Source organism: Rattus norvegicus, chromosome 3 (assembly GCF_021556685.1).
Source record: "Rattus norvegicus strain SHRSP/BbbUtx chromosome 3, alternate assembly SHRSP_T2T, whole genome shotgun sequence".
Taxonomy (NCBI): domain Eukaryota; kingdom Metazoa; phylum Chordata; class Mammalia; order Rodentia; family Muridae; genus Rattus; species Rattus norvegicus.
The window spans coordinates 40,892,403-40,915,614 of NC_141536.1; the positions used below are offsets into that span (position 1 = coordinate 40,892,403).

Here is a 23,212-nt window from a genome sequence, read left to right on the forward strand (position 1 = left end):
CCTGTTGCAACCAGAGGCAGGGGAAGATATTACACTTCTGCACACTGTGTAACTGCAGCAGCCTACCACGTTCTCCTGGGCCCGGCCAAGCCTACTGTTTTCATCCTTCCCAACCAGCTCCGTAGAGGTTTATGTCATCAGAGCTTGCTGCTTCCTCCGCATCTGGAGAACTCAGTTACTCATCCTGTGATAATTTTAGCCCCTGCATCACTGTCTCTTCACTGCCCTGCTCTTCTTGCTGGCTTCCTTGCTCGGTTCAGTGCTCATGTGGATAACGTATTGATCACCATTGACTCTCAAGTTCCAGATCTCCTCGCTTTCCATGAGACCTTGTGACCGTCTCTACAATTTCTGGTGTCTCCTACCCCAATACACAATTAACATCTTGACTCCATTAAGACTTTCTAAAATGGGACCTAGGATATGGTTTTGTGGGTAAAAGCACTTAGTACACAATCCTGACAAACTGTGTTTGATCCCAGAACTCGTATAAGAAGCCAAATGGACTAAATAGATGAATCCCGTAGGTTAAAATAATAAACAAATAGCTTTAAAAATTATAAACAGAGAACATGAATTTGGAAGGGTGGCGGGATGGGAGTCCTGAGGGAGGTTGAAGGAAATGAATGAACAGCAGGAGGCATGTGCAAATTTTTCAAAGAAAAAAATGAAAGTTAAAAGCAGGATGTGATGTCATGCTACAATAACCCCAGTAGTACTGTGAGGAGAAGGGAGATGGAGATGGTGGACTCTCGTGGAAGGTCTCCAGCCAGCTAGCAACAGACATAAGAGAGACCCTGCCTCAAAACAAGGGTGCCAAGGGGGAAACCACTCTGGACCGCCTTACTTGCACTGTGCCATACATGCATGCTCCTTCACTTACGCAGATCACAGACACAGTACAAAACAACAACAACAACGATGATGATAATAATAATAAATTTTAATTTTAAAATTGTGGACTTTCTGAACTGTTGAGTTTATGATTGTATTATTATTTGTTTCTATTCCACGGGTCCTTCTTTCCTTCTCTTCAAAGGAGAGAGTCGTTCTCTGATATTTAAGCCTATCTTTCATAACATCCCTCACGCTGACCTCTGCCACCTCTCTTCTCCTGGTTAAACTGGCAGATATCGATATACGCTAACATTGATGAGGATGTAAAGGTCACAGTTACTAATAGCATCTTAAATCCAGCCTGAAATTCTACAGGGAGTCATTAAGACCAGTGGTCCCTCCCATCCCACTTCGGCCTCTCCATAATGCTCATGTTCCGTCATGATTTACTCCTGACTCTCACACTCGCAGTATATAACTTTATTGAGAAAATGAGTTTAACAAGAATTTCTATCCTTTTTCAACTTAAAACCACCCACGTTCTATACTCTATCATTCTCTGCCTGTCTTATATTACAGAGTACCTCTGCTATCGTGAGTCCTTCCTGAAGTGCATGCATGTAGACACAGGGTCACACACATATCGATGATTGAAGTATTAATCTGTTGTTAATTTACTTTTCTATTTGGGGACTTAGCTTTTATACAATGTAGGCTGACCTTGAACTCAAAATCTTTCTGCCATCCATTTCCCAAGTGTTGAAGAAGAGGCACGCACCACCACACAACCCATAAACATAATTGTTAATGGTAGCAACAATAGCAGCTAAAAGACACTTGACTCCACCTGATGATATTCTTCATGGTCTCTTATGGTCTCTTGGGGCATAGCTTAAGTGTCTTCGAATAGGAGTCTTCTTTGTCCACATAAATATAGCCACCAGGAATTTTAATATGTCACTTGACTGAAATTTTATACACCAACTTTATCACCATGAACACACATTGATGTTTGTTTACTGTTTTTCATCCCCCTTCAATATTGCACAAGCTCCTTGGAACCCAGTGCCATGTGTCTTCTCTCTTCTTTATTCTCAGAATACATGAAGATCCTCTGTAATGATCTTTGAGTAAAATAAGGGGTTTCCATTACCTGCCTTCTACAGATCACAGGGTTCTCCAGGGCAAAGGTCTTTGTGAATGGTGCCTCTTTACAGCTAGTGTTTGTCAAAACACTTGTTGCACGAGTGAATGAATCATTGCTAAAATGAGCAATAATCTAAAGATAAAAGTTATTAGCATGATACTCCACTTTTAAATTTTGCATTGGCATTTTTACTTTTAAAGAATCAAAACGATATCTTTTTGGGCTTCTTTTAAACCAGTGCTAATTTGTGGGACTTATCCATATGCAAAATTAATTTTTCTAACTTTAACTAAGGCTTATAAATAAATAAGTATACATATATGTATGTAGATGGATGGCTATATATACACCTACCCACACATATATAAAACATATGTTAGTCCTGTTCTTAGGATCTGCCAAACTTTCTTGGTAAGACTTGCCAATTGCAGTCATGTGACAGGATGACAGTTCTCTTCTCTGGGATAAGTCCAGGCTTCCAGTGTCTGGGACAGAAATAATATAGACCAAAAAACATATATAGATGATGATGGATGATTTTTGGCTCTCATAATGTGTGGTTTGGTTGTCTTATTGGAAGACTATGAAGATCATTAGACCAGAAATTATTTTTATTTCCACTGAACTGAAAGAAGGGTTTTTTTTCTTCTTCTTCTTTGCTGTTTTGAAGTGTGCCGGCATACTGCAAAGACAATTTGCCTGGTCAATATGGGTTTCTTCTAATCTCTAACACTCAATGACAGCATAACATCTTTGTGCCAGTGTAGCTGCCTCATTTTTATTGGTATAGTACATTTGTGTCCAAATATACTCAATTATAGATGCTTTCCTGTCACCGATAGTATGGCAGTGCTTAAGACTAAAGATGTTTTTGCTCACTGGCAGCACTGATCTCAAGCAGATGACAAGATTCCTGAAGTGGCTGCATTTGTTCACAGAGAGGAGGTAATGGTTAGGAACAGTGCCACTGCAAGCAAGAGAAAAGGCAGCTAACAGTGGCTTTCATGAACTGAGACTTAGGCAGAGAATCGATGGCAACAGTGCCAACATATGTACAACCTGACTGTTTTCCCTATCAGTCAAAGGACAATTCCAACCCTGCAGTGTTCTCAATCACTTGTTCCTGCAAGAAAGGAACACCCCAGGTCCAGGAACCAGAGTTACCCAGAACTAAAAAGTTTCTCTTTGTGTGCTGTCCTCTTTTTTTTTTTTTCTTTTTTCTGGAGCTGGGGACCGAACCCAGGGCCTTGTGCTTCCTAGGCAAGCACTCTACCACTGAGCTAAATCCCCAACCCGTGTGCTGTCCTCTTATTGAGAGAAATAAAATGTCCCAACAGACTTCCACTTATGTCCCAAAGGCTATGAGACTTCCTAGGTCAATTGCTAAAATTGGTTTTCCCAAGAGCCAGAGATGATTTTTCTTATCCAATTTCTAAGGAAATTGAGAGTTCGTTTGGAAGGCTACAAAGGGGGATAATGCTGAACCCAGAATGGTAGGGTAAGCCCATAATCCCAGTACTTATTGGAGGAAGGTGAAGAGGATCACCCAGCATGGAATACATAGTTCAAACTCAGGGTAAGATACAGAGTGGGTTTCAGGCCCCTCTATGATGGATAATAAAACCCTATCTTAAAAAGAGAGAAGAAGTAAATGAGAGAAAGAATATTGGGGGTTGGGGAGGGGTAAGATATAGAATACACCACAATGGGTTACCAAACACATTTAATAGGTTTCATGAAGGAAGGTCTCACATTGAGTATTAATTGAAGTTAAAGGTGGACAATTAGTGTATCTTTGAAAGTTAAGAAGACAGAAAGATGTTTCTGCAAGGGAATGGAGCAAACGGAGAAGTGTAAACAGATACAGCTCAACATCCTTCCTGGGCAGAACAATGAGAAGAGACTATGGAGTGAACAACATCCATGCCATAAAGGCCATGTCCAAGTGGGAGTCACGTTCCAGTGTTTTCTGCTATTCATTTCCCCTAAGGCTGTTACTACAGGAACAAATGCATATCTTCCCGAGCTTTCATTGCATAAATAGGTGGGCAGAGAGTGAGGAAGAGGGGAAGGGAAGGAAGGAGGGAAGGTCAGAAGAGAGGCAGGAAGAAGGGATTGAGACAATTCAAGCCATCAACTGTGTAAGAAAAAAGAAGGCTTGGGCACACAGTGCTTATGAGACTCCCTCCCATCTCCTGCCCAGAGATTTTTGTCTTTAGCTATTCACTAAGTTGCATCTTACTCAATGGACTATGGAACCTCAGAAGACTTCTGAGCCTGCAGTGAAACCAGCTCTGCTGAGTTGATTGATGGTGACTAAGCCAAGGGACCAGCATCCAAGCCAAGACACCAACACCTGAGCCAACACCTGCCCAACAAGAGTGAGCCTTGTTTGGTAATGACAAACAATGTAATCAGATATGCTCACCTTGAGAAGGTTAATGGAGTGAAGAATGAATCCAGGCAAGTCAGAGGCAGGCTGCCAAAGTACAAATAAGGGAGAGAGGAAGGGAAAGAGAAATAGCTGGAGGGAGGAAGAAAGAGAAAATGGGCAAAGGCTGAGCTTCAGAAACTAACACAGTGAGTTAATTTCTTAGAAGGGAGGAACCACAGAAAGTGACAATTCTCAAAAACATTTTAGTGGCCTAGGCCACACTTTCGTCACTGTGAGGTGGGCAGCTCCACAGAAATTGGTGAAACTATTTTACAATATAGACTTTATAGTCCGTCAAATAAATATGATAATACATCCTCACAAAATTATTGATGACAGATGAGTCATAAATGATTTTCATCCCAGCTTCCAGGATCTCTGAGGTGTGAGATTCCCTGAGCCATTCTGAAGGGGAAAAAAAAACAAAACAAAACAACAAAAAAACAGTAGCAACACTGGGAAATCATGGGCTGCCAAAGAGAGAAATGTCATTGCTCCCATATACCATCCCAGTGTGTGTGTGTGTGTGTGTGTGTGTGTGTGTGTGTGTGTGTGTGTGTGTGTGTTCACATGTGTAAAAGGAGGACACGAATTTGAGATTGTGCAAGAAGGAATATATGGCAGGTCTTGGAGGAAACAAAAAGGTAATGAAATTACATCATAATCTCAAAATATAAAATAAATAATGTTTAAGAAGGAAAGAAAAGGTGATAAATATCAGTAAATAGTTGTCAGAACTTAGGACCAGAAGAAATAATTAGCAGATCTGTTTGGGTATCAAGCCAGCAGTACAAAGAGAAGCAGATTGGGTGACCATAGAGAAATCTGTAGTCAAAGAAGACAAAGAGGACCTAGATTCACAGAAGCCAATCCCATGTCTCTTAGGACCCCTGTTCTCCAGCATGACTACTTGTCAAAATTACCTGGCATGCTTTGGAAAAACAATAATATTTATGACTTACTGGATTAAAACATGGTTTTCATTTTTATTTATTTTGTAATTATCCCAGTCCCCAACTCCAGCAGGCATTCTCTGGGAGGCTACTGGCCACTCTAGCCAGGGAACAAAAATGACCAACTGTAAATCTACACAACTCCTTCCTGTCCTCCAAATCCATCCCTGAGTCCCATCCCAGCCTCCTATCAGACCACCTGATACAATCCCCTCCCCCATCTCCAGAGACTCATACAGATCTTCCCCTCCAAAGTTCCCTCCCCCTACTCCCTCACTTTATCCCAGTCATCAACTCTAGCAGGAATTCTTCTGGGAACCTGAAGCCCTCCTGGCTCCGGAAGTAGATAACTGTAGCTCTTCACTGCTCCCTCCTCTCCTCCATATCCAGTTCCCTAGTATCACCCCCAACTCTATAGCAGACCACTTATGGTCTCCACTTCCTCTCTGCACCCATCTCCTATGAATCATGAAGATCTTCTCCTCCAACCTGCCTCCACACCCATCCTATTATCCCAGCCTCCAAGTCCCTCAGGCATTGCCTGGAACCCTGCCAGCAAAACCTGCCAGAGAAGCAATTAAGCCAGCAAAGCAGGTAGACCAGTTCCAGATCTTCACTTGGCCAGATCCAAACCTTAAGTCTCATCTCCAGCTCTTCAACACACTGTTATGGTTTCTCTTCACTCTCTGCCCCTATCTCTAGTGGACTAATCAAATCCTAGGAGAACATCCTGCTTTTCTCCAATCTGTGGACCACCTCAACCTCTCCCCCATAGCCCATGCCCTTTTTTAAGTGTCAGCTCCCAATACGTAAAAAACATTCTACCTTGAACCCTCAGTGACCACCCTTAGCAGGATCCTAAAAATATTCCCTAACAGGCAACACATAGCCACCATACCCTCCTAAAAACCATAGAGGGAAATTGAAACAAAATACTCTTCCAATAAAGACAAACTCAGATATCAGCACCTAGAATTACAATCTTCTCAAATACAGATGCCTAGACGCCAGCATAAAAGCACAGTCAATGACAGCCAGGACAGTATATCATGACCAGAACCCAACAACCCTAATATGGTCAGAGAATTGTAACATAACTGAAGCACAAAGCAAAAACCTTAAAATGGCCATTGTGGATATGATAGATATCCTTAAAGAGGAGATAAATAGGTCCCTTAAAGAAAACTATGCAAACAAAAAAGAATAATGGAAGAAAATAAATAAAAGAGTTTAAGACCTGAAAGTGGAAATAGCAATAAAGAAAACCCAGAGTGTGGGAAATCTGGAAATGAAAAATTTAGCTTCTCAAACAGAAAATCTCAGAGGCAAGCCTCACTAACAGAACACAAGAGATGGAAGAGACACTCTCAGGCATTGAAGATACAACAGAAGAAATGGATACCTTTGTCAAAGAAATGTTAAATGCAGGGGGATGGGGATTTAGCTCAGCGCAAGGCCCTGGGTTCGGTCCCCAGCTCTGAAAAAAAAAAAAAAAAAAAAAAGAGAGAGAGGAAGCAGAAGAAATGTTAAATGAAAAAAAAAAACAAAAACAAAAAACAAAACAAAACAAACAAAAAAAAAAAACTCCTGTTACAAAACATTCAAAAAATCTGGCACACTATAAAACGACCAAATAATAAGGATAATAGGAGTAGAGGAAGAAGAAACATAGGTTTAAAGGCATAGAAAAGGTTTTCAACAAAATTATAAAAGAAAATTTCTCTAATGTAAAGAAGGAGAAGCCTATAAGGTACAAGAAGGATGCAGGACACCATATACAGTGAACCAGAAAAAAAAATCCCCTTGGCATATAACAATCAAAATAATAAATATATAGAACAAAGAAAGAATAATAAAAGCTGAAAAGGAAAAATGTCAAGTATTATATGAATGAAGATATATTAGAATAATGTCTGACTTCTCAATGAGACTCTAAAAGCCAGAAGGGTCTGGACAGATGTGCTGCAGGCTCTAAGAGGCTACTGATGCTCCCCCAATCCCAAACTATTATACCCTGTAAAACTATACATCGCAATAGATGGAGAAAATGAGACCTTTTATGATAACCAAATTTAAGCAATATCTATCTAATCTACAAACCCAGCCCTATAGAATAAAACTCTTCTTATAGAAGGAAAACTTCAACATAAAGAGATGAAACACACCATCCAAAACACAATGAACAATAATCACAGACCAGCAAATCAAAACAGGACACACACACACAGACAGAGGCACACACAGACACACACAGACACAGACACACACACACACACACACACACACACACAGAGAGAGAGAGAGAGAGAGAGAGAGAGAGAGAACAAAAGTAGAATATCAGATTATTATCTCTCAACATCAATGATCTCATTTGCCCAATAAATCATATAGATTAACTGAATCGTTGTAAAAACAGAATCTACCCTTCTGCTGAAACCAAGAAACACAACTTTCTGTCAATAATAGATATCACTTCTGGATAAAGGATGAAATTAGATATTCCAAGCAAATTGGCCTAATAAGCAAGTTGGTATAGCCATTTCAATATCTGACAAAACAAACTTCAAAACACAACTAATCAGAAAATACAGGGAAGAACAGCACATACTCTCATCAAAGGAAAACTCCACCAAGACGACATAGCAATTCTTATCATCTATACACTAAACAAAAGGGCAACCATGTTCATCAAAATACTACTATAGCTTAAATCACATACTGACCCTTCCTCACACGCTGGTAGTAGAAAACTTCAATACTACCCTACTCTCACCAATAGACAGGGCATCTGAACAAAATCTAAACAGAGAAATGCTGGACCTAGCAACTGATGTTTTGACCCAAATAGAACTAACAGATAGTTACAGAGCATTTAATCTAAACATTAAAAAAAAATACTTCCTTCTCAGTAACCCATGGAACCCTCTTCAAAACTGATCATGCACCGAGAGAAGAAAATTGACATAATAGCCTGCATCCTATCTGACACTATCAAATAAAGCTGGATATTAGCAACGACAGAAACAACAGAAAACTTACAGACACATGGAAACTGAACAGCTCACTACCAAGTGAAAAATGAGTTAAGACAGGAATTAAGAAAGTCATTAAAGACTTCTAGAATGCAATGAAAATGAGTAAACAACATACTCAAACTTATAAGATACAATGAAGGAAGTGCTAAGGGTTCTTGGCACTAAGTACCTATGTGGAAAAGAAAAATGGAGAGATATCATACTAGTAACTCAACAGCATGCCCCAAAGCTCAGGAAACAAAGAACAAACCATGCCCAAAGGATGGTAAGGACGAATCAAATCCAGGGTTGAAATCACTAAATGAATTAAATAAAGAACAACAACAAAAAATAATACTCAATGAAACAAAGAGTTTGTTTTTTGAGAAAATCCATAAGATTGATAAAGCCTTATGCAAATTAACTAAAAGGTAGAGAGAGAATATTCAAATTAAGAAAAGTAGAGGTGAAAAATGGGACGTAACAACAGACACTGAGGAAATCCAGAGAATCACAAGGACATACTTTAAAAAACCTGTACTCCACCAAAGAAATGGGTACTTTATATGGTACATACCACTTTCCAGTGTTAAATCAGGATCAGATAAGCAATTTAAACAGACCTAATAACATGTAGTAAAATAGAAGCAGTCATTAAAAGTATTCCAACCAAAAAAAAGTCCAGGGCTAGATGGTTTTACACAGAATTCTACCAGATGTCCAAAGAAGACTGAGTGCCAATACTCCACCAATTATTCCACAAAACAGGAAGAGAAGAAACATTGTCCAATTTGTTTTACAGGACCACAGTTACCCTGAAACTAAAAGCACATAAAGGCATAACAAAGAAAAAACTTACAGACTAAGTTACTTTCGAACAGAGATTTAAAAAAATTCTCAATAAATTACTTGTAAATCAAATCAAAGAACAAACACAGCACAAAGATCATCTTCATCTCAGTGATGCAAGGATGTTTCAACATATGTAAATCAATAAATATAATCCACCATATAAACAAACAGAAAAATCTTGACCATCTCACTAGATGCAGAAACACCTTTAACAAAACAACACCCCTTTAAAATCAAAGTCCTGGATAGCTTGGGGATGAAAGGGATATACATCAGTATAACAAAGATCTTTTACCGCAAGCCCATAGCCAACATCAACCTAAATAGGAGAAACTAAAAAGATTTCACTAAGATCAGGACAAGGTTTTCTATTCTCTCCACATTTATTCAACATGGTTCTTGAAGCCTTAGCTGCTGTAGTGCAGCTGAAGGAGATTAGGTAGATACAAATTAGAAACGAAGGAATCAACAGGTGATGGTGGCATGCACCTTTAATCCCAGAACCAGGAGGCAGAGATAGGCAGATCTCTGTGAGTTTGAGGCCAGCCTTTTCCACAGAAAAGTTTCAAAAATGCCAGAACTTCATAGAGAAACCCTGTCTTAAGAAATCAAAAAAAGGGGGTTGGGGATTTAGCTCAGTGGTAGAGCACTTGCCTAGGAAGCTCAAGGCCCTGGGTTCGGTCCCCGGCTCCGGAAAAAAGAACCAAAAAAAAAAAAAAAGAAATCAAAAAAAGGAGTCAAAGGAGATGACATGATAGTATATCTAGTTTATCACCTACAAGTATACTATATTTAATATATATGTGTGACCCTAAAAATTCATGCAACTCCTACGGCTGATAAACATTTTCAGCTAGGTAATTGGATACAAAATTAATTTACAAAAATCAGTAGCCTTCCCTTATGCAATCGATAAAAAGACCAAGGAAAAAACTCAACTCCAAATGGACCAAAGGCCACAACATAATACCAGATGCACTGAGTTTGATAGGAGAGAAAGTGGCGAACAGCCTTGAACTCATTGGCACAGAAAAATACTTTCTGAAATGAACTCTGCTAGCACACACACTAAGGTTAACAGTTAACAAATGAGGCCTCGACAAAACTGAAAATCTCATGGCAACAGACAACTGCCATTCAGACTAAGTGGCAGCCTACAGAATGGGAAAATATTTTTTACCGACTACCCATAGAGAGAGCTAGTACCCAAAATACATAAAGAACTCAAAACTGGATCTCGAGGAAACAAATAATTCAGTTAAAGTATGGGGTACAGACCCAACCAGAGAATTCTCAAAAAAAAGGAAACTTAAATGGCCAAGAAACACTTAAAGAAATGTTCAACATCCTTAGTCATCAGAAAATTTTGAATCTAGATTAATTTGAGATTTCATCTTACAACTGTCAGAATGACTATGATGTATAAATAAAGAAATAAATAATAAAAAATAGCTCTTGCTGGTGAGGATGTGGTATACTAGGAACATTTATTCCATCCATTGCCAGTGTGAGTGTGACTCTAAACTTGTTCAACCACTATGGAAATTAGTGTGATAGTTCCTGATAAAGATGTGAATCAGATCTACCTCAGGATCCAGCTATACAACTCTTCTTCAGCATTCATCCAAAGGACTCTTTATCCCACCACAGAGACACTTGGTCATCCATGTTCATTGCTACTCTATTCATAATAGCCAGAAACTAGAAACAACCTAGATGTCCCTCAACAAAGAGTAAATAAAGAAAATGTGGTACATTTACCCAGTGGACTATTACTCAGACATTAGAAAAAATCATAAAATTTGCAGGTAACCCGATAAAAATCTTCCTGAGTGAAGTAACACAGACCCATAAAGATAATTATGGTATATATTTGCTTATATGTAAATTTTAGCGGTAGAGGTTAGACAAGTAGGGGAGACAAACAGATTGCCCTAGAAAAGGGGGTAACATAGTTATGGGTGGATTGGGGAGGAGACTGCAATGGGGAAGAAGTGGCTAGGGGAGGGAAAAGGGAGATGAGGGAGGGAACGCTGGGAGACAGCTAAAAGTAAGACATTTGAGGGGGAATCTGAAAGCATAATACACAGAAGCCCTGAAACATATATATAAATCTAGTGACAGAAAGGGCCCCAACTGGTCATCTCTTGTCACCATAGCATTCAGTACCAGAAGAGAGTTACATCTAATTAAGTTGTTGGCCGAAGGTGTCCCATGGGAACCCCCAAATAACCCAGGCTGTTGCCAAAACTGTAAATTGTAACAGTGAATTGTTAATCTGTTCTGAGCTCCTGGCACACCCACCCAAGAGCTCTGGATTCATGAATAAAAGACACACACCTACCCTTTATATCTAATAGCCTTAAATTGCTCAATGGTTGGACACTTCCAAACCTCCCTGCAGCTAGCACACACTCCCCTCTGGTATTCCTGAGTTAACACTAGTTAACTAGTTCATCTAGTTTATCTTTGCTGCCCTGTTTCCTTCGGGGCAGCCCTCCTTTCCCTTTGCACCTTTATTTCTGCCATCTCACCTTCATGGTATGGTCCACCCTACACCCCTCTCGTGGCAGACTCTGTTCCTTCTCCTTCCCTGTGCTTTTTGCCCTGGAATCCTAAAGTTCCACCTCTGTCCCCCTACCCAGCCATTGGCCTTTGGCAAGTTTATTTCCCAATCAGAGCTAACTAGGGTCAGGTGTTCTTTAGCCTAAGTGCAGGACATTGCTAACAGGTTTTTTTGGGTAACACAATTAGCATGAGAACACAAGCCACTACAAACTACAGATGTCCTGCCTTCCAGCTATGCTAGGGCAATGGTGGCACAAACCTTGTGAGAGTAACCAACCGAGGTCTGATTTGACTTAAGGCCCACTCCAAGAAACGGAACCTATTCCTGCCTGCCACTACTTGAGTGATCAAGAAATGAAGACTAGATACTCCAGGGACCTAGGGTAAAACAAAACTTTACTGTTCTAAAATAAACAAGAAAACAAACAAAAAAAGCCTTAGCAATAAAATGACTCCCTCCCAATGACTCATAAATCAGTGCCTTGCTAAGCTATCATCAGAGAAGCTTCCTCTTGAAGCAGATAGGAACAAAGGTGTCGTAGATCCACAGCCAGATAATAGGGAGGGAGGGGTTGGGGAGAGGGGGAGAGGGAAGGGGCAAGAGAGGGGGAGGGGGATGGAGAAGGAGAGGGAGAGGGAACTTTGGAACGCCCATCCCTAAATAACAAATAATAATATCAAACCCTCTGAGATCAAGGAACCCCGTAGAAGGAGAGGCACACAGAGTGGGCCTTAACTTTAAAAAAGATCTGCTAAGTCAATAGGATTGGTAGACATAGGAACCCAGAGAAACTGGGGTAGCATGCACAGTGCCTACACAGGTCTATACCAGATGGGGTCCTAAAGCTAAAAGGAGCAGTAGACACTGACCCAGAAGCTATCTCCAATTGATACTGATTTACAAGTTAAACATTACTTTTCTCTAAGGGAGTCTCACTGGGGAGACCGACTACTCCCCAGTGTGCATACACACGTCAGTGGGGGTAGGATGCATGTCTAGCAGTAGACCAACAGAAAATGAACACACAGGCATCTTTGGAGGTCCCTTGTCTTATGTTGTTATGGCTTTTAAAAAAATTATCATATTTTTTGTTTATATCTTACTTATATTTTTCCTCTCCTCTTACCCTACAGACCCTTTGAGTATAAATTATGGCTTCTAGTTCTGTGTTTTTTATGGGACTCCTGAGTGGGTGCAGAAGTGGATCTCTGTGTCTATATCTGCTTCATGTGCTTTTTCTTGGGCTCTTTTCCATCTGTTTCGTTCTATTAGTTTTTGTTTTGTTTCACTTTATTTTATTTTATTATTGCCCCTCAGAAGCCTGTTAATTTTCTAATGAAAGACAGAAAGGGGGTAGATCCAGGTGGGAGGGAAGGTGAGTAGGAACTAGAAGGCATAGGAGGAGAAACTATAATCAGGATATATATATAATATATCAGGATATATATGAGAGGGAAAAAAGAAGGTAATTTTCACTAAATGAAAAAAATCACCCGCATGGAAATGAACTAAATTGCTAAGAGGCAACAATTTATTAAACACTCACTAAACATCCATTCTGTGTTTTGTAGAAATTTGAGACAGAGCAGAAAGGAAATAAACACATTTTTAAAATCATTACTTTGTTTGAGGGGTACATGCACTACATGCATGTTGAAGACAGAAGACAGGTTCTCTTTCTCCACCGTCTACATCTGAACTGAACTCATGTTAAAGTGAAGCCTTTACCTAAGGAGCCATCTCACCTGCCCCAGAACATAGCTGGCCTGGCACACACGTCAGGGATCTTTCAGGTGTCTGCAGAAGAAACATGGTCCTTTCAGGAGGTAACCGTATCTTCCAGAAAAGGGTTACCTTTTGCTCTAAGACTGGACCCATCTTAACTCCTACCATAACATTCCTACTGTTTCTCTTGTGAAATTGTAACGAAGCACTTTAAAGATTATAATCATCGTCATCGTTAACGTTCACACTTAGCAAGCACACGGCTGGATGGGTGATTGTCGCTATTTTCCTGACTTTAATAAGAGTAATAGACTTGAGCATTGTGGCCTCCCCCCAATTCCAAACCTGGGGTGTAGAGGCAGGAGGATTAAGGGTTGAAGGTCATCCTTGGTTACATGGTGGGAGATCTCTCTGGGCTACCTGAAACCTTATCTCAAAATAAAAATCAGAGCAAGAAAGATGAGACTAATTAAATCTGACACGTTTTTATAAAGATGAGGATAAATATAAGAACAAAGTCCCATACCTAAGAAACACTCCAACAGTTCTCTTTCTCTCTTCCTGAGCAGTGAAAGTTAACTTTTCTTGCTGAGTCATCAACGGTAACACTGGCCAGGGAAGCAGCTGCATCTTGTGGTGGGTACATAGCTCTGTACAAACCCAACCCCCACCCCCACCCCCACCCCCACCCCATGCTCTGTTTTCCTATGCGCCAGTCCATTCTCTTCTTTGTCCTTTGGTTTTGCTCCAAGGTAGCTGTTGGGATGGTGTCTAGGTCAAACCCTCAGTATACTTAAACGTTCATCCGGGCCGCAGTTTGGGTGTGTCTCTCAAAGATCCATGTTGAAAGAAGCATGATCCTCGGTATGAATTTTGAGAAATGATGTGAAAACCGTACAAAGTAGGGCAAGCGGGATGCCAGCAAATCTCTGAGGGGACTGCCCCTTTGGAAGGAACTGCAAGAGTCTTCCTGGGACTGAAGTTCATGTTGCAAGAGCAATGTTATAATAAAGAACAGATTTTCTCTCTAACCTCAGTCTTGCCGTGGGATCTTTCTCCAACCAACCTTCCACGGAATCGTGCCATGGACACACTGCGTTTCACAAGACCGTCCACACCAGGGTCTAGTTTACATCCTGAGCTTCCACGTTTGTGGAGTAAATAAGCACGGTTCACAGTTAATACTACCACACTCACGTGTTTCATTAAAGCAACAATAACAACAAAAAATACTGTGAGAAAATATGCTGTTCTTTCAGCCAAGGAAGGAGCAAAAAATCCAGCTCTAAGGAGATTGACGGAACCATGAGCCAGTAAACCCAGCTAGGAATTCATTGGGTGTTTCCTGAACCAATACAGATGTAAAAGGAAATTAACTTGCTTCATTGAACACCTAGAACCTATCCCTGAAACTATTAATGCTAAACTATCAAATCCAAAAGTTACCCTGGAATGGGAAAGAAGGAAGTGAAAGTTCTGGGGACTATCTTAATTCCTCCCATAGTCTCAATTTGAAATATTTTTATTTTTGTCTACCCATATAGCAACCCCTTCATATGCCTTACTGGCTGTAATAAAACAGTTTGTGTTAAATTTAAATAAGCTGTCAACATTGTATTTGATGGAAATGAAACTGTCGTTTGCTTAATATGTTGAGGTATATAAATATTTCCATTGAAGCCTGAAGTACATAGAAAGCTAGAGGGGATTAAGATCTCAAATTGTTAGAGAATAATCATTGTTGAAATTTAATGTGTTATTGACTCTGTTGTATACACGTTTATGTTATCTACAAAGTTATATATGTTTATAATCTATTTTAAGTCTCACTAATAAATGCTTTTGTGCATTATAAGAGAAACTCTTGCCTAGGTTTTCTTTCTTTCTACTGTTACAATGGTTTGCATAGTTTAGGCTACCCAGGGCCTCACATTCTTTTGCATTAATCTTTGGATGGCTGGGATCAGAGGTATTATGCACCCACCTGACCCGACTTTAGTCAGATTTCAAAGGAAGAAAAATACAGGCAGATGTGTGAAACAAACAGAAAGAGGGAGGAAAGAAAGCAAGAAAAGAAGACAGGGAAGAGGGCAAGGGAGAAAAAGAGAAACCTTACTGAGACACCATCTCTGATTCTCAGTCTGCATCAAATACTTGCTCTATGTACTTGTGGCAAAGTTATTTATACTTGTATTTTAAGCATAATTAACATACAAACATTCATTTGTCTTAGATGACAGATAATATCTACCACTGGATGGTTTATTAGTCTTTCCCAATTAAAAAAATGACTCAGGTAATCAATATGAGCTTTAAAGATGTGGAAACTCATAACTCACATTTCTTAGCAATAAAAATGACCACCCTGTTACTGTATATAATTCCTAGATAAAGGAAGAACGGGTGCTAAAATGCCTCTTCCAGGTGGCTTACAACTTTGTAAATAGTTTAGCCAATGTTTACATCTTTATCATAATTTTAGCTCTTTTATGAATATACTATGTCTTGAATATTTGTATTGCCACCAATTCGTATGCTAATATCCTAACTTTCAATATGGTGGTGTGTGGAGATAGAGCCTCTGGGGTAATTAAATCATAAATACAGCACTGTCATGAGTGGAATTAGTCACTCCCAAAAAGAAAGACCTGAAAAACACCCCTTCCACCCTGCAAAGGCAAGAAGCTGCCTTCTACATGCCATGAAAGGAGACTTCATCAAACAAATGAATTTGCTAGAGCTTTTGGAACCTGTCAGCCTCCAGACCTGTAAATATATGTCTGCAGTTTTAATCTACAACCTACCTTCTTTTCTTACAACTTAAAACAGACTTTGCATTTGAAAAAAATGCAATTTTCAAAGACATATGTAGTACCAAGCTTCTCTTGTGGGTCCTGTGTGTGTGTGTGTGTGTGTGTGTGTGTGTGTGTGTGTGTGTAGAGCTGGGTCTGGTTAACAGTGTTATACTGGCACCACATTTCAGGAAAGAGTTACGATAGCCTAACTCTCCAGGCCTCCAGAGCAGACAGTTGACATTTGGCATGGGTTATAATTGCACACTCACAGGATAGCATCCTTAGGGAGATCTATTGCCAAGGCCAGGCATGCAGATTATCTGGGGAATGGTCCTGGCAACAACATATGAGCTAGCACACTGGGAGCTGAAAACAAGCGCTGAGATCCCTTTGTGAAGCTGTAGCATGGTTGAATCCACAGCCCACACTGAAGGAAACAACAACACAAAAAGCCTGTCAGTGCCAGTGCCTGCTCAAGAAAGTGAGCTTTGCCGACATGGAAGAGCTAGATAACAATACAGTCCAGAAAACAGTCACTAAATTAGGTCTAGAACATAAGGGATTCAGGGTCAAGTTTAGAACAAGGAAGTCTTAGTACTGGGAAAGACACTGACGTTCTTTAGTGCATTGTCTTTTTCATTTATCTGATTCAATCCTAGTATAACTGAACTGTTTTGGTTTTTTTTGCCACGGGGTCTCACCAAGTAGCCTGGAATGATCTCAGACTAACATTCTCCTTCATTAGCTACCAGTTTGCTGGGATTACAGACTCATTCCACCACGTCCAGACTGAACTGAGCTCCTGAACCTAACCAAACAAGGTAAATCAAGAACCGATCAACCCAGAGCACGCCTTGGATATTCGTTTGAGCCTCAAGCCTTGCCAAGATTCTGTAAGAGATCAGGCTAGAGTTCATGAAGGGCCTTCTTAGAGGTTGGTCCTGTATCCCTGATCTCTCCCATGCTGTATCCCATAGGTGGATACCACACCTTTCAAAACAGCATCCTAGTATCTCAGTGGCTTAGATTTTTGTCAAAGCCAACAAAAAAGATTCCTAAACCTAGCGTGAAATGGATGTCAAAGCATCATATAATCCCAAGTAACAGCCACAGAAGAACCCTAACTATTTCCTACTGGAAGATGATTTCTTATGAGGTAAATTGAAATTCAAGACAGGACATAAAAATCCCAATCATTCTTGGCAATTGTAATAAAATAAATAGTGAGAGAAAATTGCAAGACAATGAATAAAAATGTATGAAACTTATTTCAAATTCCTCCCCAAAATAGCCTATGTCCTGGGGAATACACGTTTGCTGCGTCCTAAGGTAGCTTTATTCTTGGTATTTACAGCTATATAGAAATTGCTCAAACTTATTGCTTCTGTGCACTAGGCATGTCCAAATAGATTTGCATATACTTGATATTTATCTTCACTTACATTTTATTATTCCCCTTTAGAAACTGAGGCACAGAGTGACCTTCTCAAGGTTGCCTGGGAAGGAAGTAGCAGAAACGCAGCTCCAAGCCCAAGTGCTGTGGTTCCGGCATCAAAGTGCTTAATCACACACACATATAACACCTCTCGAAAATTCTTAATTTGCTACACATATTTATCAAATCCTGTGATTTTAGAGTTTCCTGAGTAGAAGGGAGTGGGGGTATAAAAGAGAGCTGTTCCAAAAAAAAAAAAAAATGTTAGAATCAAGTGATATATCACTGTGTTTGTTTCTTAAAATTCTTTTCCTGTCCTCATGAACACAACAAAAAGTGTCCTTACCCAGACAGACATCGAACTGAGTGTTTCTGAAGTGGTTTGTCCTCAGAATCTTTGACGGTTACAGACAAACGATATGGGAGAACCCAACCCAGTCGAAATGGTCTGAACTAAGCACAAAGCTCAAAGCAATGGTGCAGCCCAGAAATGCTATCGGAAAGGCTAAGTCTTTGGATTTTTCTACTATTTGGAAGAGGATTGGGTTCTGTTAATAGGACAGACTTCGTGCAACATATGTTAAGAAAAAATTTGGAAGCACTTTAAAAATACAAGCTTGGAAGCTTAATCTTGCAAAAAAGAAAAGGGGGGGGGGATCCTTAAAATGTTTTGGAGCTTTTAGGAGAAAGTCAATATTAAAATTAGTACAGAGCATAGAGAAAAGGCTCTGTGAGTTGAGTGACTGTTGTTTTTCTAAATGTCAGCATGGAAACCCAAACAGAGAGAGGTGAGTTGGGTCCCTGGAAAGACTGACTGGGAAACCTGAATTCTATTTGTGACATGGCTGATGGCAACCAAAACTTACCAAGGCTGGGATGACAAGGGATTTCCTGGCTCTTGGGTGACTTCAGGTCATACATGGGGGTACTATTGAAGGGTCATGGGCTTTCAAACAGGAGGCAGCAGATATGGAAAAATACTACCAACTCCTGAGGGATATCTCCAGATAGAGCTCTTTGGAGTCTGGAAAACATTCATAGAGAGTTTGAAGTGAGCTTTATACTAAAATGACATTCGTGTATACAGCACAGGAAAGGAAGCAACCTTAAACATAACTTGTGGTCTGTTTTTATTTTAACAGCATGGAAAATAACCAGTTTTAAAACATAACCTGCACTCCGCTTTCACTTAACTTCATGATTATTTTTTTAAAAAATATAATGCTTGAGCTGTTAACAGGAGCTAAGAATTTCTTCATCATGGCTTTAGAGACTTATCCTGAACTCAGTATTTTATTTAGCAGTAAACTTTAATTAAACACAACTTCCTCTAAAGGTGTAACCACCTACACTGAGAAAAGAAAACGGAAAGAAGAAAAAAAAAAAAAAACCTCTAGTTAAATTCTACCAGACTTTGGCCCTAATTTTCTCATCTGTAAAAGAAAGGAGTGTTCTACATGCTCTTTAAGAGTTTATGGGAAGCAGGTGGAGTATGGCAACGCAGAGCTTCAATCCCAGCACTTGGGAAGCAGAAGCAGTAGACTGGAGAGTTCAAGGACAACCTGATTTCATTAAAAACAAAACAAAACAAAACACAACAGCAAAACCCAAGAGAGAGGTGGGGGGCAGGGAGGGAGGGGGCAGGGAGGGAGGGAGGGGGGAGAGAGAGAGAGGGAGGGAGAGAAAGAGAGAAAGAGAGAAAGAGAGAGAGAGAGAGAGAGAGAGAGAGAGAGAGAGAGAGAGAGAGAGAGAGAGAGAATATTTCTGTCTATAGCAAACCATCATTCTACCCAGGCCTTTCCTTCTTCTGTGTATAGTAAGTACATTGGTATATACATTGGCCAGAGAGTATACCTGTAAGTAAGGGGCTATGTATTAGTGAGCCTTGTTTTTGAGACAAATCCTATGACCATGGAACTCATAGAAGGAAGAGTGTCTTAGGGGTTATGGTTCCAAAGGGATAAGATCCATCATGTCAGCAAGGCCTAGCAGCAGAAGCAGAAAGCTGAGGGTGAGATGGAAGTGGTTTTGGCTGAAACTCTGAAAGCCTGCCTCCAGTGAGCTCCTTCCTTCACTGCCCAAACCTCCCCAAACAGTGCCACACACTGAGGACCCACCGTTCAAAACCCTGAGCCTACGGCAGCAATTCTTATTTAAATTATTTCAGAGGTTGCCTTTGTAAAGAGGAGCCTTACATCCTCCCCAGTCTCTTCCTTTAAGGTCTTAAATTGTAGCAGCCCCAAGGCAGGGTGGGCCAATAGGACTAGCTTCTGAATTAGTCTTATATGCTGTCCAGGACTTTGGCTGATCTGCCAATCTCCGAGACACCTTGGTTAAGCCCATAAACATAGGGAGTTAGTTTCCTGTGTTCTAGGGATCTCTACCACTTCACAGCTTCCCCAGTGTGAGTGGCTGGCATTATAAAAAGGACCTGATTACCTGAATTGAGAGAGGGAGAGAAAGAGAGTAGAGAGCACTGTGGTTTAAACTCATGTTCATGTGACTCCTCCCTTGAGTAGATTTCCAATGGAGAGAGGGAAGGCTAGGGATGTGTAACTGGCACACCCACTCATATAAATATACAAACAAAAGAATATTCATGTTTCAGAAATTTACCACACTGGTAAGGCCATCATGAGGAAGTTACTACTGTTGTTTTGCTGAGAGGACATTTAAAAATAAAGAAAAAACGATGTGTACCATACCACAAAGTCAGAAACCCTCTCAGGGAAACACTGGAAAAGAGCATTGCTTAGCTTCCCTGGTAATGCTCTCTTTAGAGCACTTTCCTCTCCCTGTAGAGTAAGAAATGGATTTTCTCAAAGCATCTAAGCCACCAGCCTAAACAGTTGTGATTCTGCAAAGCTTCCATTGTCCTGCTACACTTACCTTTATGGGCACAATTAACTGTTTCTGTTTAACAGCCTTTCCCTCCTAATTAAACAGAGAACTGAGTCAACAGCAGAGTTCTGGAAGCCGATAAACCAAAATGTCAATCAGGTCTGTCCAAGGATATTAGGAAGCCGCGCTGATCTGCATCCGTAAAGGAGAGAAAGACCTTTGAATTAGAAGCAGCCTATGCAGCCGCCGAGGAATCTTCCAACTCACAGCATGATTCATTTTCCCTCACAAACATCTTCTGATTCATAGACTAGAAAGTTGAGGCCAAGGCTTGTCCAACTTGCAGGGAGGGAAAGAGTCCGTGCTCTGACATCTGTGTTCTCTCTGTAGTAGCCTTGTCTTGTTCCAAGGCAGCGGACATCGGTGGAGAGGCGGCTATCAGTGCTAGGAAAGCAGAGGAAGAGCAGGCGGCATGCAAGGCGTGCAATGATTTGTCTCTTTTATCTTCACTCTTGGGGCAAACAATGAGTTTGTCACACCGAATACAGCGCATCCTCTGTCTGCGTAAGACCTATGCTCAGCTCCACAGACCCAGAGATAAAGAGGACAGTTTCATGACTTTGTAAATATATTTCAAACTGCTGATGTGTATTCGTCGAGTGGGTGAATTGTACAGCATGTAGATTTGGCTATAAAAGATTTGGCTATAATATCTATCCTTTTATTTTGCTGGTTCTGGGGATTGAACATGGGGTTTTGTGCAGTCGGCAAGTAACATCCAGGCACCTACACACATTCTTTCTGAGATAGTCTCGTGTAGCCAAGGCTGACTTTGAACTCCTGATCCTTCTGCCTTTCAAGAGCTGGGATTATAGACATACGTCACTACACACGAAAAGCTACAGGGTCTTGAGACTGTATCTAGAAGAGACTCTGGGAGCAGCTGTGGAGGTGTTGGGTACTGGGAACTTCATGTAAGTGGTCATCCAGATTCTGACGTTCCTTTGGTTTGCTCCTTTGGTTTTGTTTGTTTGCTTTAGTGTTTTGTGACAGCGTTTCTCTGTGTGGCCCTGGCTATCCTGGAACTCACTTTGTAGACCAGGCTGCTGGCCTCAAACTCACAGAGACTGGAATTAAAGGCAAGCTCCACCATTCCTGTCGACGACCCCTGCTTTTAGGAACATAAAGAGAGATGGTGGGTTTAGAGGCATAGCTTAGTGGTGGACTTTTGCCTACCAAGTACCAGCTGGGGATTTAATTGTCAGCACTGACAAAAGAAAATCTTACAGGAACCCTACAGATCTCATAAGAGCCAATGGATAGTCATATATTTAAAAAAAATCATAATTCTAGTAGCTTTAGAAATGCCTTAGTGGTTAAAAGCACTGACTGACTGTTCTAGGGTAACGACCCTCGTTTCATTACAGCAACCACATGGTGGCTTACAACCAACTGTAATTCCAGTTGCAGGGGATCCAAAACCTTCTTCTGGCTTCTGTATGCACTAGGCGTACACATGATACACACGTATGCATGCAAACAAAACACCCATACATGTAAAAACATTAAAATTTTTAAAATTATAATTCTATACTTTAATTCTTAATCCCAGTAATGAAAATGAATTTTTATCAATGCAATACCAGCCAGGATTTAAAAAAAAAAAAAACTTCACTAAGCCGGGTACACTGGCTTACACTTGTAATCCCAGCATTCTGAAGGGCAAGGCAGGAGGAGTGCTGCCAGTTAAAAGTCATCCTACCATTCTGGACTACAGTATAAAACCTTATGTCAAAACCAAAACAGCCTTCCCTCTAGGGAAGGCAAGAGCCCCCATCATCTAACTGGTTTTTGTGCATTTCACAGGCTGCAAAGGGCTTTTCTGTGCAGTTTCCCACTGAATCCTCACAAAAACCTGCGACATTTGAAGAGCTGTAAAAGCCACCCATCTTCTACAGAGAGGTAGGTGGAGAATCAGCAGAGGTAAGTACCCTGCCTCCCAAACCCCAAACGATAGCTTTAGCCATCAGATTGACAACCAGGTGGTCCATCTCCTCCTCATTCAGTAGTCAGCACCACCAAAATCCGCTGCTAAAAAGGCTGCTTCCACTTGGGCATGGCCTTTAGACATTGCTTGAGCATATATCTGAAGTTCTTTTGTTAGAGCTAGCTGCAAGACCATCTTTTCTCTAGCTGCAATGACCAGAGAACATGCACAATTCGATAAATTTCCCCTAAATTTTCAGGAATATCTTTTATCTAAAAACAGGATTCATGTATGATAATGAGGAGGGTGTGTGTGTGAATGTGTGTGTGTGTGTGTGAGTGTGTGTGTGTGTATGTATGTGTGTGTGTGAAGACAGACCTATCTCTATGTACTTGTAGAGAGAGGAATAGAATATGATTCTAATATGAAATTACAAAATAGAATCACTTATTGATTTTTATGTAAGCTGTTAAGAGAAACTAGTATTTATTGGATGGCTAAATGTTATAAATCAACTTCCCTCATCAATAACCCCTCTCCTATTCTCTCTCTCTCTCTCTCTCTCTCTCTCTCTCTGTGTGTGTGTGTGTGTGTGTGTGTGTCCCTCTTTCCAACCTCCCTCT

The 23,212-nt window shown here is 40.5% G+C and overlaps 1 long non-coding RNA gene across 3 annotated transcripts in view; it reads right to left on the reverse strand.

Annotated features, from left to right (window-relative positions):
* Positions 1–922: 922 nt before the first annotated feature.
* LOC134486362 (uncharacterized) overlaps positions 923–23,212 on the reverse strand; it is a 33,664-nt gene continuing 11,374 nt past the window's right edge. The window contains exons 3-4 of one of the 3 annotated variants that reach the window (XR_015683511.1): positions 20,651–21,773; positions 923–2,666 (exon numbers count right to left, since the gene is read on the reverse strand). This is a non-coding gene — a long non-coding RNA (uncharacterized LOC134486362). Of the gene's footprint in view, positions 2,667–18,596; positions 18,786–18,898; positions 21,774–23,212 lie in introns of those variants that run through there. The other 2 variants (XR_015683512.1, XR_015683510.1) reach the window with 2 other exon arrangements.